This window comes from Aythya marila (assembly GCF_965140915.1).
Source record: "Aythya marila genome assembly, chromosome: 1".
Lineage (NCBI taxonomy): Eukaryota > Metazoa > Chordata > Aves > Anseriformes > Anatidae > Aythya > Aythya marila.
In genome coordinates, this window is record NC_139042.1 from 194244048 (window position 1) to 194256469 (window position 12422).

Below are 12422 nucleotides of genomic sequence, written 5' to 3' on the forward strand. Positions count from 1 at the left end.
GCTAAAGATCCATGCTTCAATAAAAATGTCAACAAATGACTCTGATGTTAGACTTTTCAAGCCACGTGGGCTTTACAAGAAATCATAGACCAAGTTATTTTACTAAATACCTAGATTCTAATGCAAACACTGATTTTTATTTTGCTTGGATACTTAGCACATCACACCTACCAGCACGTTGAAAATAGCAGTGTCTGCAAATACAAACCAAGAGATCTTCCCAGGCCGATCCATTGGAACGGCGTGGTTGTTGGAACAGGTCATAGTGCAGGGAATGAAACGGGACCATGGACCAATGTGTACTCCCACTTTGCCTTACCTGCAAACCCAACACAGAAGTGTTACTCACCCACAGTGTCAGTGTACACCTCACTGCTTGGCCAGTGCATAATCTCTCAGGATGGAATATTTCACAAAGTCTGAGGACAGATAGTGGTGCAAATCGGTGTTTCCAAGCTCTGAGGAAATGTAGCACAGAAGGAGCCTGCTTCAAAACAGACAGAAATTGCTAATTGGTCACACAATACTAGATAGTTGATCCATTGCAGGCCTTGCTAAAGGATGTTGCACATGTGAAGTGGTTTCCTTGATGCAAAAGGAGACTGAACAAGTACTTGGAAGAAAAATCCGTCATGGGTTACTGAATAGAGAAACCACAACATGTTCAGGAAATCCTCTGAACCTGTAATGACCTGGGGGTACGGGATGGGCAAGTATCAAAGAGGAGTATCATATACACGTGCTATGCTCTTACATCTTGCTTATGTTTCTGGCCACTGGTGGTGACACTATATTGGTCTGAACCAGTACAACATTTGCTATAAATCCATGCTCAACCACACAAAATGTGTTTAATTTTTAACTTTTTCAAGGTATCTGAGCAGTGCAGAAAAGAAAAGAAAAGAAAAGAAAAGAAAAGAAAAGAAAAGAAAAGAAAAGAAAAGAAAAGAAAAGAAAAGAAAAGAAAAGAAAAGAAAAAAAGCAAACATTGAGTGACCAACTAGTCAAAACCTTGACTTGGTCAAAATTATGTAGTACATCTTTGACTAGAAACTTACTGCAAGAGCCCAGCTCATGTGCATGCTTTGTATATGCTTTCAATCATTGAAACAAGATAAAGGATCAATTCAGAGAAAGAGCAGAAAGAAATAAATGATATTATTAAAGAATATAATATCTTAATGTTTGGCCAAGAGATTTTAAATTCTTGCAATAGAAAGTTTTGTCCATTGAACAAACAAAAATGCAAGATATAGACACTCCTATTTTTAAGATAATTTTATTTGTCTTAATATGACAATATGTAAGTTACATTTCAATCTAAAATGTTTGCACAGCTAGTGTTTTGCTAGGGAGTTAATTTATATTAAGGACAACAAGATAGATACAATGAGGCAATTAGTCTGACTTCATTTTCCAAATAAGAGACCAACATAGTCAGAGAAGATGCTTTTCACAATTGTATTTATTTCTCTCAAATAGTGTATGTAATCACTGAGGAATCCCTCAAGGCATTGCACAAGAGCTGACTACAAACTGGGCATGGGCTTTTCTCAAGAAAATCATCCCTGCTGGTAGATTTCCAAGTGATTTTGTTGTTTGCCCTTTCCAGATTCCAGGAAGTTCTTCCTCAATTTTCTTCCATTCCTACGGCACCCAAGGTAGCATGCACATGCAGTGTGTTTACTGTATGCACTGTTTCATTTTTCCTCCCATATGACTGAAAGCAATGAGTCATCTGACACTAAATAGCAGTGAAATAGCAAGGGTGACACATCACATATCAATGGCAATAAACCAATGACAGTGCTATAAAATGTACTGACAAGCTTATCTACTGATACGAAACTTTGGCAATTGTAACTCTGAAGAGTTTTAGTATGCCTTGTGGTCTTTCGCACTTCTCCTATCAGCTCATGGACCCATGTTCAAGTAGAATAAGGAGAACGTAAGAGAAATGAAATGAAAATAGAGAAAAGGGAAGCTCTTACCTCCTGGTGTTCTGGAACAATCAAAACCAAAAGTTAACACAATTTTGCCTAAATGTTCTTCTCTTGAGCTTGCTTCATTCAAAGATGGTGACATTAGCTTAACCAGAAAAAATGTGTGGAGCACAAGTATTTTGAAGGACTGAATTACGCTTTGAATGAACAGAACAATTTAGAGAAATGGGTAGAAATGAAATAAAAAAAGCAAATACAATAAAGGACAATATGATATCAAAGAGCAAATGGCCTACCAGCATGCAAAGTGGGTAGATATCTGGTGAGGCAGCAAAACTGTAGGAAGAGAATCAACAGTGTAAAATATAATGCAAAATGGCACTTTTAAATATATCAAAAGAAGATATCAATAAAAGAATATATCAATTTACGGTAAAACACAGAAAACATACAGCTGTCAGTGGTGGTAAAGTACACAGCAGTTATCAGCTGTTGAGCTCTTCACTTAAATACAGATGTAAACAAACTGCAGAGATTTCAGAGTATAGCACTAAAAACAAAGCCCTTAAGACTACGACCTTCCAAGTAGAGAGTTGGTTTGTTTAGTCTAGAAAGGAAAACACTTGGGAAGAGACATGAGAGAAGTTATAAACACAAGGCTATAGTTTTTTTCACTTTCTTACCCTTCAGAGCAAATGCCACTGGGCGAACTTGCTGCCCTAGCATCATTTCATTATTTATCCATCAGTGGGAAAAGGGATCTGGGTACTGTCCAAGCAGACTATGGCATGAGGCTCCACAAGCCCCACTACAGGACATTCAGCAGCCACTATGCCAGCTGCCAGCAGCCACGCAAACAAACAGCAGTGTATAACAGCTAAACCCCTGTCCGTTCAGCTCTGGAGCAGCACGGCTTAACTAGGTGTGACTCAACACAGGAGCTCAACAAGGGAACTGCCTCAAAAAGGAGCTGGTGGGGGAGCCTCAGAACCAGGTTAGAGTGGCAAAAAGAACTTGCCTACCTTAAGTATGGCCCTCTTGAAGGACTGCTAGCAATAGCAGCTGAGACCACGCACCCATACGCAGCACATCGGCTGTGAATAAGTGACTGGAGCACTCGCCCACAAGTGGTAGACATGCTCCTGGAAGAAAGGTGGCATCAGGAAGAAGGAACTGCCCAGTGTTCTGTCATTGATGGTTTATGACTGTTGCTGTTTTCTTCCTCTGTTCTTCTCAGTTCAGCTGAAGGGAATGATCTGGCAGCAAGCCTAAGGACATAGGCCCATGCATGGCTAATTGTCAGAGAGCCTGATGAGGAGAGTTTGAGCCAGCACACGGCAAGGCAGGGCCAGGAAAAACAGCACTCCTGGGGTGGAGGAGTACTGTACACACTGTACAGGAGGACACAGGTAACTGCTGGGTCAGTAGTTAGAATCTGTATTTCTTTTGAGAGAAAACAAGTTGGCAAAGCTTCTTTAGGAGAAAAAAAAAAAAAAAATAGAAAGAAAGAACATGGGGTTTGTGCTTTTGAGCCATACAGGTCAAGGGAGGTCTGTGAAAAAGTTTGCGGCAAAGTTCTTCCAGAGTGCATGGCTGCTTCCCTGACTGCCTCTGGGCCAAAGACAGTACTGGGGGAGGCAGTGGCAGAGCCACAGGGGTAGCAGGGCTGCCACTGCCAGCACCACACACACCACTGATAGCCCTGGGTCCTTCTTTCCCTGCCCCCTGACTATCCATACACGGCAGCCTTCTGCTGATATATTGCCCCAAGCGTGCTGGAAGCAGCATGTGCAAAGCCATTCAGCTGGTTTATATTCCTAACTCCGCATAATCCAGATGGCACCCAGTTTAGTTTTTTTAAAATCCAATCCTTCTCAAGGGACATTGTAAAGAATTTGCATGTCAAGGAACTTTTCACAGTGAAAAGGGAAATGTCCCTTTTTTTGGGCCTCTGATACAATAACTGCTGTTACGGACGATAATAAAGCCTGACATGACTAGCGTATCTGTACAGGAGATAGGTGGTAACTAATTAACAGGAGCACTTTGAGAACCAAGCCAAGTGCCACTGAAATCACAAGGAAAATCACAGGCAATCTAAATGTGTGTTTTACTTCAACCAGTAAATACCCATCTCTACTGATTAGGCTGGTTTGACCTGTCCTAGGACTTTTATAAGACTCCATGGTCAAACACATAGTCTTTTTTTGCCCTATAAAGTCGAGTGATGGTTAGAAGGCTCCTGAGGGAGTGACCCAGGCCACCTGGTGAAGTTTTCCAGCCTAGGAGGCTCCACCACAGGTCCCCTATGAAAAGAGACAACCAGAAGTGACAGAAGCCTCCACGTTCCCCTCCCACTCAGCTAGCTGCAGGACTGCATTCACTGTCAGCAGTTATTTGAGGAAGAAGGAAGTTGAGAAGGGAATGCCCTAAGGACCGAAGCTCCAGCCAGAGAGCAAGGGATGGACCCAGCCTTCGGCAGCGCCTTGCAGCTTCCCTTGTGCTGCCAGAGAGCAATGGCTCCTGCTGCTCCCGAGCCTGTGGGCTCAAGGAGCCCTCAAAGCTCACGCTGGGGCCCTGTCATCGCACAGCTCGGGTGGTGTGTGCGCCAGGGACGGGTTGCCCACAGCTATCCTCCACAGGAAATTTTTTTGGCCTCTCCAATTGTCCTTATTGTTTATTCTGCACCAACTTCTCCTCCCATTCTGTGTTTTGACCCCAAATCCTCTTTTCATCTTGTTTCTACTGTGTTCAGCACTATATTAATCCCTGCCCATCTCTCGGAGCTGAAGTACTGAAGCATCTTGTACCATTTTAGACAAAGCTGGAAAAAGCAATAAAAAGAACTATTAACCTTCCCAGTGGGTCATGCTAAAATGTGCACAAGAAATTAAAACCAGCTTTATTTCATGTATTTAAATGCAACTATTGACACAATTAGTTTAACGTAATCCCTGCTGTGAATTACTGTCAAATTTAAAATGATTTATACCTTTGTGGATTTCCTAGCAGGAAATCTTTACGCTGCTATTCCCGTGTTTGTTTTAAGGTTTCTCCTTTTCCTCCTCTTTGTGCAGCATGCACAAGCACAGCTCTATCCATAGTATGTTACTGCAATACCTGCTTTAATGGTAATAAAGCAACCCACAATTTCAGTACACCAAAGGGGATGCAACACCTTCCTAAGCTGATCACACCTGGTTTCTCACACAAGGTACAGGTGCCCAAATCCAGAATAAAATCATACTAATAATAAACTTCTGGATAAATAAACCCGTATCATAAAGATGTTGTTCCCAAAGTACTTCCATTTACCCAGTTCTATATAAAACACTGGCACCCAGCACCACTCTACACCAAGTCTGTGGATACATTGCTCTGAAACTGTTGGTTTGTTTTTTGTTTGTTTGTTTGTTTTTCCTTCAAAATGCCAAAATGTTATAATCTGCTGGGGAGAAGACAGGTTACAACAAACCTCTTACTTAAAACGCAGCTTTGGAAACGTTTGGCTTTGAAAGTTCACTTTGACAACACTGAAAGTACTGCATTTGTTTGATTTTAGGTTTTATTTCAGTTACTAAATAAACCCTCTAGCCAGGGCTACAATGCCAAGTCCATTTAAGGTCTCCAAAACAACAGAACAAAGCGAACACCGGCTTCTACAATTCTTTTTTAAGGGGAAGGGCAGGCGGCGGGGGCCGGTGTCCCCTCAGCCCCACCGCCCCTTCCCGCCCCCGGCCGCGCTGAGGCGACGGCAGCGGCCACTCCGCCAGCCATGGGCACTCGCCAGCCCCGCGGCATGCTGGGATTTGTAGGCGGCGGCCCGCGTTCGCCCGGCGGGGCATGGGGACCACGGACTACGACTCCCAGTAGCACCCGCGGCCGGCGGACGGAGCGGGCGGGGCCGCCCCCCCCCCCTCCCCTCACTACACCCTGCCCGCGCCCCCGGCGCTCACCTTGGGCGCGGAGGGGAGGCGGCGGCGGCGGCGGCGGCGGGAGGCTGGGGCACGGCCGGAGGGAGGCAGCGGCTGGAGGTGAGCGGAGGGCGGCTGGGCTCGTTTGTGGGGGCTGGCTGGGCCTCCTGAGGGAGGAAAGGGGTCCCTCGTGAAAGAGGGGGCCGTCCTGAGGGGGTGGTGTCCCCTCCTGAAAGAGAGGTCCCCTTCCTGAGTGGGTGTCCCCTCCTGAGGGGGGTCTCTTCTGAGGGTGTCCCCTCACGGGAGGGGTCTCTATCCTGAGAGGGGTGTCCCTCCTGAGGGGATATCCCTCCTGAGGGGATGTCCCCTGAGCAGGAGAGGGTTGAGAGATCAGTCGTTTCCTCATCTAACGCTTTCAGCCCTCCGGTGCTGGGCTGCGGGCTGTTGGGGTTAGAGCAGCCGCCTCAGTCACGTACCAAGCAGAAATAATAACTGCTTCCCTCTCCGCTAGCTTCAATCCGAAGGTCTTCCAGACCTTTTAAAATAAATAAATAAATAAAATAACGGGATTGAGCTGTGCTTTTTGCAGTGTTCTGCCAAGGGACAGCACTGAGCCTCCCCCCGGGTCAGTGTTCTTCGCCTTACGGTCTGTGAGCTGAGGGAACGTCCCGAACTCCATAGAAGGGCTCAGTGAAAGCGACTGGAACCACCAGCCAAGAAAGTAAGTAGGCTTAAACGTGTTGTGCTGGTGTATGAGCTGCTTTTCTACAAAACTTTGGCGTCTGAGCGTTGAAAGAGGGCTGAAAGCTGCCTTCAGGATGCTCTGAAATGTCAGATATCCACATGGCTGTTGCAGCTGGCATCCAGAGATATGCTATCAGTAATAATAATCATTAAAAACCTAGCAATTGCTGCCTTTACTTTGTGATGACTGAGCAGAAAGTACATTCATATCTATTCCAGTTGCTCAGCATTAGTTTGGATGGGGAAGATTGACAAGTCTGAATTAGCTCCTGGCCACTGGCTTTTTTTTCTCCAAAGTTTTCGCAAAAGGAAACCAAAATTTCCAGAGAGAGTTTCGAAGCTTTTTCTCCTAAATGTGCAATACAATGTATTCTAGGTAATAGGCATCTTTACTTATGAAAGTTCCCTAACATAAATCATATGCTACTTCATTAGCTGCTGTAGAAATGGTACAATTAATCCCTTTACCTGTACAGCTTCAGACTGCAAGCACGTGTGGGTCATTTGCAACAAATTAACTCTGTGGAGATCAACTCTAGTGTTGGCCTTCCTATTTTGAAATAGTTGGTTTATGGCAATTCCAAGTATTTCTGGGACATGTGATAGATGTTCCAGTACTGATTTTAGCAGTGTTTCTGAAATAAACTATTTTACTGATTGTCTTGCAATGCATTGCCAAACATCTCTGAAATGGAGTAGCAAGCACTACTTAGCATTGGTTACTCTAGTTGTTACTGAGCTAGGGATCACAGCCCTCAGTGAAGCAGTAGCAGCTCTAAGTCATGCTGTAAACTTGACAGGCTGCAACCAGAATAATTTAGGGAAATACTGAGGCACAAACTGTGTCTGGTTTATCTAATAGGCAGCTGTTAAGGCTTAAGATGTCATTGTTGCCATATCTCCAGTTTGAATGCAGTGCAACTGAAGCATTTATGTTATAGTAACTTTCCTAGCAACTTTGTAGCATCAGAACTTTAGCTGGATAACAGAAAGACAGTGGACCTCAAAGAATAAGAAAATGACAATGACACTCTATCTGTGCCTGTCTAGGAGATGTAGATTTGATGATTAAATCGGAGTATACAAAATTCCTAGGGATAGCATTTGTTATTTCAGCTGCCTCTTCTTCCTCCAGAGTAACATTGTCACACAGGGAGAAAGCTGTAAGGTCTTTTGTGCTAATCTACTAATTATGCTATCTTCTCTCCAGCATGGAAACAGGTTGCTTCACTTTATTACTCAAGATTCAGTAGCTGTCATGAGTTCCCTCATTTCTTCCTACCAGTCACACTTTTTCCAATAGCACAGGGGTCTTCTGGAGTGTCATGAGTTTCCCTGTGACCAGCTTTCACTTCCTTCTGAACCTGATGAACTAATAGACTTTTCCATAAGAACTGTTCTTCTAAAGCCTCTGTTTTGCTGTCTGGTGGCTTAGTAGATTGATAATTTTTAACACAAGAAGTCTATGCTGAAGTTAAACTTTTCACACTCAAATCAAACTATTTCCAGTTAAGTTTAGAGAATTAAATGCCTTCTTTATCCTGATGTTTCCTTCTCTAGACCTGTTAAGCAGTATAATGTCCTGCCAGATCAGTTACATTGATAAGATCTTGATTTTTATTAAGGATCACAGAAGTCCATATATGAATAACTGGCCTCTGTGGGAACCTGGGCTACTTTTCCTAAAGATTTGCATTAATGGTTTCTTTTGGTTTGTGCTGTAGCAGGCTGGGAGGACCTTCCATGTGACAAACAATAGCATGATTACCATTTTGGGAGGTTTTTGACAGTGACTGGGTATTTTCAGGGCCTGGGTGGAGTCTGTTTCTTCAGTCTTCACTGAAGATTTCTTACCAGTTTTGCACAGGTGGTGGATCAAGTTTTGCTGCTCTGCTTTACCTTCTGCCTACCTTTGTGTATGTCCAATTTTGTTTGGGTTCTTTGTGGTGATGGTGTTTTGTTGTTGTTCTTTTTCAGCTAATTAATATATAAATTAATAGTCTAAAACCTGAGATTCTGACACCTAGACTGGGCTAGAGCTAATGTCAGATTGTTCATTTTATGCAAATCAGGGTCTGAGACAGAGCTGTAGCTTTCAAGAGCTTCTCATATAATCTCTCATAACTAAAGTGTGAGCAGAACTTTGCAATCAGATTAAGGTTAAGCTGGCTAGACATTGCAAAATTTGAATTTTGGGCAGCTAGTATTCGTGGAGCAGAATTCAAAACATAATATACCACACTGGCGTCACTACTCCAAGGTGCCTGCTGGGGAATGCTGCCCGCTCTTGTTGTGGCAGGAGCTCTGCTGAGCTCAGGCATGTCTGAAGAGTCATGTCTGGACCAAAACCACAGGTCTTTTTCATAGATGCTGGCATCTCTAATGCCGCCTTTAAATGCTGAAGTTTTGCTGCTGCCATACCTTTATGGCACAGCGTGGTTGAAGTCCTTTTCCAGAGAAAGGAAAACCTGAGTTCAGTTACCCCTTCAGCACATTGGGGTTTAACCCTGCCTCGCCCATTTACTAGAACAGTGCCTACTACACGGTTTTGACTACAACGCTGTTTTATAAGCCCTCCTCATTTCTTTCAGTTTTAATATTTCTTTATCTTCTGCCTCTGGTCCATTTCAAAGTTCAGCTTGGAATTCTGCACTGTACATCTTGTCCGGTTGCTTTCGGTTCTGTAGTGTGTTTCTGTGTTTTCTTTTCCAGTTTCTTGTTTAAAATTGATGCTCATGATCTTTTCCAATATGGCATTGCAGTGCTGCAGATCCTGCTGTACTTGTGGCCACACAGCTGACCTGAGCCTTTTGTATGTGCATTTCTGAGGAAAGGAGGTTCTTGCAAGAAGTGGTCAGAGCAGAAAAATAACTCAGAAGAATTTTTCATTTCATTTGATGATCATCAGCCCAGGCAGCCTTGTTGCTCTTTCAATTCTTTGGTGATTTCACCCTGTTTGTGTTTGCTGTTGGAAGAACCTGTTTGTGCTAGGGGTCAGTTGGAGAACTCTTCTTTGTCCCTACAGTCCCATTTAAAGTAAGCTTTACTTATATCTGTATGAATCTGGTATAGATGAGGTTTTGGTAGGTGGTCTCCTAGCTTTGCTGCTTGCTTGAGTGATGGGCACCACTACTCCCTTAAAGCTCTCCTCAGAACATACTTATCTTCAGTTCTACCAAATAAATGGCACCGATTTACGAAGACCTCACCAACACAGCTGAAAATCTGGTGCTTCAGTGGCCTTGTCGAGTTAAAGTACAACTGTGAGGGCATGAGCGTGGCAGGCTGTTTCATCAGTCCTGTACTCTTTACTGTAAACCTTCAACATAGGAAAGTGTTCAGTGCAAACCAATAACTGGAGCCAGTCCAAAGCAATTTCGGGATGTTGTCCTTGGTAATTGCACTGCTGGGATTGTGGAGCTGTTTCTTTAGCTGGGTAAAGATGAGCTTTTAGCTTGTGGTTTTAGCTTGTGTAGCAAAGAGCAGGCACAGAGCTGTCACCGTGGGGTTGAGGAAGTAGACTGTGATGTAGAGGGGGAGGACTCATTAGGTGGCTCCTCCGCTGAGGGAAGTGCATCATGTAACTACTCCCTTTGGCACACTTACTGAGTGGCAGCTGGCATTTAAGCTCCCAAGGAGTGCTGGACACACTTCTCTTTCTGGGATTTATCTTATCAGCCACAGAAGAAAAGCGAAGGCATACAGTGAGCGCAAATAAAGGAGCGGGTTGGTGTTTAACCTGAGAAGCTTCTGTACAGGTTCATGTCGCTTACTGTGAATTTTAAATATTTCATGGAAAAGCAGTACTGGCCACCGCACGCTTGTGGCCTTCCTGCATAACCTTGGCGTCAAGATGTCGAAGAAAGTCATTTCCACTGGCTGGCAATCACCTTCAGAGCGTGAGGCAACACCCTTAAGTACATAGGAGACAGGAAGACGCTATCGCCTGGATAACCTAATCTTAGCCAAGCAGCAGTTGCATAAACACGGGCAGGGTATGTCACAGGTCAGGTCCTACTCACTGCTTTTCTAGGATTTAATTTGATACCTGTTGTACAAAAGACATAACCAGAAAATGTTTGCTATAAAGTAACTGTCAAAGAGCTGTTTCTTCTAAACACAGATCCTCACATGGGTAGAGAAGTTGAACTTCTCTCTCAAAACTAGCAAGAAAAGATCTGCAGCTTGATTAAAGAGTTATTACTGCTTCCTCAGAGAATACCTGCCCTACATGAAGCTCTTTGTTGGCTTTTTCAGAAACAAGAATCCTTCAGGAATTTCTTCAGGTGTGATAATCGTTGTACCCTGTCCTGCAAAGGGGCAAATCCTTTCTGAAACAATTAAGAGGTTACCTAGATGATCCTTAGAGAGACTTTAAAACCTCTCATTAGTTAAGTAAAGTAGTTACTTGATGCCTTGTTTTCAGCAGCAAAACTGGGATATAAATTTATAATCCTGTTCTAAATCCCCTCTTCCCTCCTCCCACCCCAGTCATTTCTTCCTGTTAACGTTCTGTGGCTCACTATCCTTCAGCTTCCCTATGGTTTCAGAGGTTCGCACTATAAATACGATCACTGAAATTAATCTGGTTATAAATAACAACCTTCTGCCTTTTTTTGTGTGTATTTTTAGCCTGATGCAGCCAGTTGAGAGGCTGGTGGTGTGTGTAAACAGGGCTGAGGAAGCAGTCTGTGATGCAGACTGGGAGGGCTCAGTAGGTGGCTTCTCCATTGAAGGTGGTGTACCATGTAACTCCTCCTGCACAGTCAGACACTTGTTTGCTGGCTGCTTGTTCCACTTTGCTGGGAAAAGATGGATAAAGGGTGCCACGAACACTTCTAACGTTCAGCTGGAGGTCATTAGTGCATTACTGTTACATGGACCATCGAAGTGATTCTGGGTTAGCTTGGTGTGTGTGCTTGATTGTGATTCTTGTTCTCTCCTCTGATCATTCTGATGGCTAGAATGAAGACTGCTCTAATAAAGTTTTTGGCTGTGAATTTCCCCTGAGGAAATGAACCTAGCTAATGATTACCTGGCCCTGAGCTCCATGAAGGGCTGTGCATCCTTATCAGTTGGCTTAAATGCAACACAATACCGTTCTGATTAACTTATCTGATTCCACTGTCTCTAGCTACTGCTTCTGGAGATCAGACAATATTCTGAGGGGGGTGGGTATGGCAGATTCAGGCCATTCATGACCTTTGCAAGGACAGCAAAGCCACAAGAAGTACAAATAAGGATGATCATATTTCTGTGGGTTCTCATGGACATCAAAGTGTCTGCACTGGAAACAGAAGCCATCTCTTATCTGCATCTGACTGGCAGGGAGACTGGTGTTTGCTGCTCAAAGTGCTTCAGGTGTTTGTCTTATGTGAAACTGATTAAACAGCTCAATCAGTGTAACAGGTTACCAAAACATTATCTTGTTGAAAACAAACAAAAGATTGCTATTTGATAAGAGAGAACATTAGATACTCTAATAAATTCATTAGTCCATGGAATAAATCATTAGAAGCTGAAGTGTTTTTTTTGTCAAGGACCATGAAGTATGAAATATCCCTTATGCCTAAGGGGTAAGTTACGTAATTTTTCTAAAGGTCTGATTTGTTACCATGTCCTGAAACAAGGATCTCTGTGCTTCATGTGTTGTTATGCTCTTTTCAGCGGCTAAATGAGCAGTTCGATAGAGGAAATGTCATGCTCAATCAGCCTGAGGAAGGTGAGGCTGCTGCTGCTCCACATCCCCAGATCCAACCAGTAGCAAGGCTCAAGATGTGTTCCCAGCAGGTACAGAGAGCAAACGTACACTGCATATTTC

The 12422-nt window shown here is 43.7% G+C and overlaps 1 protein-coding gene across 2 annotated transcripts in view; it reads left to right on the plus strand.

Moving 5' to 3' along the window:
* Positions 1–5862: 5862 nt before the first annotated feature.
* Positions 5863–12422, plus strand: part of SLC26A5 (solute carrier family 26 member 5) — a 34203-nt gene continuing 27643 nt past the window's right edge. For both annotated transcript variants that reach the window (XM_082768972.1, XM_082768973.1), the window contains exons 1-2: positions 5863–5977; positions 6447–6578. The gene's annotated coding sequence lies outside the window, so the exon portion shown is untranslated. The remainder of the gene's footprint in view (positions 5978–6446; positions 6579–12422) is intronic.